Below are 6,500 nucleotides of genomic sequence, written 5' to 3' on the forward strand. Positions count from 1 at the left end.
TCCTCTTTGGAGCTGGGGATCCTCAGGGCTGGCAGCACACAAGAAAGTGCCCCCTCCAGCAGGGGGCTCCATGTGATTTGGATTCCTGGCCAGGAGCAAACCCAAGGCTGTTTGCTGCTGATGTGGACACAGCTCACTGACCTGAAGCCTCAATTCACATCGACCCACTGGGACCACCTCAGAATCCTGGCCTGGAGGGTCTGGACAGCAACCTGTCACAATCCCCCTTCCGCACCCCAAACCCCTTCCCCACCTGCCGTTTCCGCATCAAATCTATGGTATTAGTACTCCCTCATTCTGACTCACAGCGACAGATTAACTATTCAGGGCCCGCATGCCACAGACAGTTGCTGCTTGGCTACCAGCCTAGAGGAGGGAGGGTGGTGACACCACCCAGTAGCCCCACAGAAGAAAGGGCTGGTAATGTGCCCTGGCCCCACAGAAGAAAGGGCTGGTAATGTGCCCCCGTGCAGATGACAGTGAGAGTGTCATGTGTGGCACAGTGGGAGACCACGTCCACCACCAGCAGCAGCGGCAGGGGCTTGGGCCCGTCAGCCTCATTCATCACCATGGAGTCCAGCCCTACCCTGTGCTCTGTATGGTTTCCCGTGGCCAATTCCTCTGATGTTGGTCACCAGGCCTTTCTTGTGAGGTCCTCTGGGTGGGTGAGCAGCCAGCCACATCAGCTTCTTGCAGATCCCGAGAATCAACCCCACATCAGAATCGACCCCACAGCTGTTGGTTTACAAAGCGCTCGAGTACACCAGGCCCTGTTGGCTGAGCTGCTGCCTTCTCTGTGTTCTCGAGGCACAGAGTTGGGAAGCATTGTTTGGCTTCCACATCCTGATTCCTGCCCGTGGCTCAGCATGTGCATGGGCAGGTGTCCCCACTGAGGCGGCTCAGTGTCCCTGCGCCTCGACCACGCTGTGACATGGTGGTCACCAGAGACATCTTTGAGGCTCCGTCCTGAGTCAGGCCATGGTTAGGGGCATCTGAGAGCAGCGTTCCTACCTGTAGGGTTTCTGGCCCAAGTCATCCAAGACCCCAAGCAAGGCCCTCGGAAGCTGCGGGGAAGACACCACAGGGCACAGGGTGGCAGCAGGACCATCTGCTGCACAAGAGCTCCTAAAAGTGCTCAGAAGCAAAGATGCCACTTAAGTGAGGCATGCCTAACCCACGCCATGGGGTCGTCCTGAGAAAGTTGGGCAACGGATGAGGAAGGTCAGAGAAGGAGCGGTGTCTGAATGTCGGCGCTGGCCAAGAACATAGAAAGCCACATGGACTCCCAGGAGAATACACCCATCCGTCCCGGAAGAAGTGCGGCCAGAGTGCTCCTGGCACGTGAGGATGGAGAGACTTTGTCACACGGACATGGTGTCAGGAGAGACCGGTTGATGAAGAAGGACACCGTGCTGGGTCAAGTTAGAGGTTCGGCAAAAAAGAAGATGCCCATTGATGAGACGGACTGACACCATGGCCGTAACTGTGTGCTCGAGCACAGGAACTGTCTCAGGCAGGGCGCTGGACCAGGCGGGTTGTGCTCTGCTGTACAGAGGGTCTCTCTGAATCAGAACTGACTCGAGTCACGGCACCCCCAACGACAAGACCCCAAAGCCGCAGGGCCTGCCCACTCTCAATCACACAGGATGCCACCTCCCTCTCCAGACATGGAGCTGCCAGCAGGACAATTTCCTGAAATAGCAACTGAAGGGGACACGAGGAAGACTGAGGTCTGATCCCAGGGGTGTGGAGGCCATCTCTCCGCCAGGAGGCGCCAGCTCTACTCTCCCACTTCTCCTTGAAGCCAAGGAGGCACCCTCTCCCATCACTTCTCTGATGGGACCCCAGCTCCAGGTGTGTGGCTGACAGTCACCTCCTGCGAGGGTCCATGCTGAGACTGGATGGGGATTTCCACTGCCCCCACCCCACCTGCCACCCACCCGTCACCTGCCTACCCCTTCTCTAGAGTGCTGAATCTGACAGCAGTGTGCTCTCACCTGGTCGACAGCATCCTTTGCAGAGGGTCTACACGTGTAGACACAGGACAAGCCCGGGGGATGTCCTCCACCCTTACGCAGGCCAGGTCAAACTCCAGGAAGAAGGGTGGGGGTCCACAGGGGCATGGAGCCCTGGTGGCACAGTGGGGTGGACACTCAGCTGACCACACAAAGGTCAGCAGTCAAACGCAGCAGCAGTGGCGCAGAAGGAAATCAGAGAGGCTGTCTGCCTCCGTGCCATGACAGGCTAGAACCTGGTGCCCTTCTGCCCCGTCCTGTAGGGTCGGGACAGACTCAATGGCAATGGGTTTCTGAGCTGGCGGGGCGGAGGTCTTCTACAAGAACCCTGGTTGTGCAGTGGGTTGAATGTTGAGCTGTAATCACAAGGTTAAAAGTTCAGATCCATCCCCTGGGAAAACAGAGAGGGCTGGTCCCGCAGATTTCATTTCGGAAAACTTCAAAGGGGTGGGGGTGTTGTACTCAGTCTTACAGGGCTCGTAAAAGATTGGCATGCGGTCTTCCACAGAATGAGTTTCTCTGCATGGCCTTGGGAAGGGGTGTCCTGTGTGCCCCCGTCCCTCCGGCCAGCAGGCCAGTACGCATATGCCTCAGGGCTAAGGGACCCAAGTAGAGCCTGGCTGGACCCTGGAGCCCTGCCCCCCCATACCCAGGAAAAGATCTCTGTCTAGGTCAGGAGGCAGTGTGTGCATCAGCGCCATGGAGCTCAGCCCAGCACGACAGTGTGGACAGTCAGGACTACACAGGCCTCAGGACGCCCTGTGAGTTGTTTTGCTCCCTCCCTCCTCCCTCCACATCTTACCCTAACCCTTCAGCCTGCAGACGAGGGGCTCTGCTACCCATGCTCCTCCTGGCCTTGCAGGGACACCCCCCCACACCCCCATCCAGGGAGAGTCCCTGTGCAGCGACCATCTCCCTCCCACACGCAGCCCCTTCCTCTCAGGGCTACACTGCTCTCCTGCCTTCCAGAACTCCCCTCCTGCCCAGAGCCCTGAGCCGCGTCTGCCAGGTCCCAGCGGCTGCTTGATTGCCAGCTCTGTCTGCTGTTCGTGGAGCTCTCCCTGCCTTGGAGGGCAGTGAGCAGGGCCAGGGTGGCCTTGCACGTTCCCTGGCCCCTCTGTCCCTGATCCAAACTTCAGTGGCAACCCTCTCCTTCCCTGCAGTGGAGAGAGCTGGCAGAGGTGGATCGGAGCTTTGGGCAGGAGGGGAGTCTCCCAGGACCTGAGTCTTTGCAGAAGGGACAGAGCAGTGGGTGGGATCGAGACCCTGGGCTTCCCCTCCCCACCCCCAGACTGAAGGTGTCTGTGGTTAGTGTGAGGAGCAGGCTCCAAAATCACCCCATCCTCCAGAATCTATGCAGTGAGCATGCAGCCCCAGCCCTCCCCCTTCCATCCCTTCCTTCCTGAATTCACCCAGGACAGAGTGCCAGGTGGCCACTGAGTAGAGGCCTCACCGTCAAGACCCAGTTTCATGTGACAGATGGGGACAGGGCTACAGAGGCACCCAGGAGTGGAGGCAGGTGGGGCTCACCCATGTTCTGCCCATCCAGATGCAGGACACGACACAGGAACTCAGGGGTTCACTGCAGGCTGTGGAGAATAGGTACCCCTCTCACCTCCCACAGCAGATCCTGGTCCAATCTGGCTATAGACACAGCCCTCACCAGGTATGGGCACTGAGAGCCAGGTCCTGTCTGCCCTGGTTCCTGCTGTCAGCTCTCAGGCGTGGGCCCCAGCTCAGAGGCTCTGTGCCTCTCCTGCAGTGCCTGGTGTAGAAGCTTAACGTGGGTCCCCAGGGCAGTCCGCTCCTGGGGGTTTGGGCATGTCCCAGTCTGGGAGATGCGGCTCCAGGGATCACGCAGGTGACTGAGTCCCCAAGACCTGGGACACCTGCTCTCTAACCCTCTCCTTCTGTCCCTGGACAGCTCACCTTGGGCTGGCAGTCATGGGACATGGGCCAGGGTCCAGGAGGTAGGGAACAGAATGGGGCACAAACAGATCCATCCCCCAGACAAGCCAAGGCAGAGACACAGCTGAGAGTCCTGCTCCTTCTCCCTGGTGCCTGGGCAGGGACACTGGACCCAGCACCTGATTGTCTCTCAAAGGACGAGAACCAGACGGATGCAGCGAAGACATCCTGTTTGAAGCATCGTGATGCTGGGTGCGGCTCACATCCTCGGGGCAGGGCACCTTCTCCCAGGGCCTCAGTTTACCCAGGCTGGACCTGAACCCAGATTCGCATTCCTGAGTGTGGAGGGGAAGACATTGGTGAAGAAGTCAAGGCCGTTTAAGCACGGAGAGCAACATGGGAAGTGGGGACTCTGGCTAATTACAGGTGGTCGGACACAAGCCCATCTGCGTGCTGAACGTCTTACCCTCCGCCACATGCCCTGCACTCCATGTCTCCATGTGTCATTTGCTGGTGTCGCCGACCTCGGGTGTTCGCTCACAGGTGCTCAGTTCTATGACTTTCAGTTCACCACCTTTACTGTGGGCTGCGCTTGCTGGAGCACCTGGGCCCAGATGCTGACCGCCTTGCTAAAGCGGGTGAGCAGATTTGGGGAGCAGGGAGATGTGACTGCAAAATGCACAAAGGGAGAAAACGTAAGGACCTCACAGAAAACACTCCAGTGTTCTGACTATGTTCTACCACGCTGTTGCCAGGCATAATGCAGACGGCCCAGAACCTTCTGCAAGCGGGGCCATTGTCAGTGGGGTCCATCTCCTCTTCCTCACCCGAACACATGGCTGCGGCCCCTTGTGCTTTTCCACATCTGCAGCTCCTGAAAACTGTAAGTTTATACGTGACGTTTCCAACTCCCAAAGACAAATGAAAATTGGACTTATAAAGATGCTGGTGACAAAAGGCAATAATAACAGTGAAAACTAAAGATAAATGAAGTGTTCGGCCGTGTCACGACAGGTGTAGGATGGAGTTGTGGAAACGGAAATGTATGTGTGCATACGTGTGCACACTTGACTTTGCGTGCGCGCACACACACACACACAGGTGCAGCGAGAACACCTCTGCGTGTGTCTATTGACAGAGGTGTCTTCTTTAACTTTGTACCTACGTGTGTTGCATTGTTGCTGTGGTCCCTAGGCGCCCTCGGGGTTCTAACTCAGGGACACTTTCCGTACTACAGAAGGCGACATTGCCCCTCCCCTTCCCGTCTTGCACCCTCCTCACAGTCTCACAATGTTTCGCCCATGGGTGCGGCAGCTGGGTCCCCTGTTTCTTTGTGAGCCTTCCATTGTCACAGATGTCTACTTGACTTCAATGCATTTCTAAGAAATGGAGCGAAAAGAAAACCCACAGTCCTGTTGTTGTGGGAAAACGGCACAGTTGTGGATGCTGAAAGCAAGGGGGCTGTTTGGCTCATATCCAGCCACCCTCCCCTCCCTGAGTTCCCTCCCGCCCAGGATCCTGGGTCCCTGGTGTGCCTGGGATCCCAGGAGGAGGCACGATCCTTCCCTGTGTCCCGTTGCATGCTGCCAACAGACCCCTGGTCGACTTCCACAGCCCCGTGGACTCACCCAGCCCGTGTTTCTGCACCAGAGTGGAGGGACACCGGGGGGATTCCCTGGGGTGAGCAGGTCTGAGACTCAATGGCCAGAGAACAGGTGGTATTTACTGGTCCACCGTAGCCTTTTGTGCCTGGCCTTGCATATGCTCCACCCTGATCTACCGAGTTCACGCTTCACTCACCCAGGACGTAGTCCCAAAGCCCTGATGATCAGGGACAAGTGTCACATGCAGCTTGGCTTGCCACTCAGAAGACCCTGAGAGCCACCAGTTTTGAGCTTGAGGGTCAGTGGGGCCGGTGCACAGTGGTGGTCCTGGGTGGGTGGACTTTTTCATGGTGACCAAGAACTCTGCCAGAGCCCCAGTAAAACGACTTTTTAGAAAAAGAAAAGACGGCAGCTGGTGCGGAGTACAGACAAGGCCCTGAGACAAGTTCCTGGGGCAGGCTGTCTGAGCTTGCTGCCCTCTAACTGAAGGGCGAAGAGCACCCCAGCCTCACCCCAACATCAGGGGTAAGCGCAGAGGAGCCGTTGAGAGCTTTCTGTTCCGCTGTGTCCCCAGAGTAGGTTGTTGATCCAGGTCCTTAACGTTTCCTTGACTCAATGTCTCCTCTTCTTCCTAGTGCTCCTTCCTCAACGATGTTTGTGTCGATGGTCCATCCCTCCTCCCAGCGCACCCACACTTCCCAGTAAAGCCCGAGAGCTCTCTTCTCTTCCTGTCCACTTCCACGCAAATCAGGAAAACTCGCCGCCGTAGCAATGGGACATCACCGCGCATACAACATACGGACCTGGGGATTCTGTCTCTAGGAGCCATGCCTTGTGGTTGAGCTGATGGCGCTTACAATCTTGGCCTGGCTGCCCTGACCCCGACCTTTCATTCTTCCTCAGTTCAGGGCATTTCTTCTTTTTATATGCTTCCCCCTATCTCGGGTCCCTGGATCATCGCTTTTGCTCTTTT

This window comes from Tenrec ecaudatus, chromosome 9 (genome assembly GCF_050624435.1).
Source record: "Tenrec ecaudatus isolate mTenEca1 chromosome 9, mTenEca1.hap1, whole genome shotgun sequence".
Classification (NCBI taxonomy): domain Eukaryota; kingdom Metazoa; phylum Chordata; class Mammalia; order Afrosoricida; family Tenrecidae; genus Tenrec; species Tenrec ecaudatus.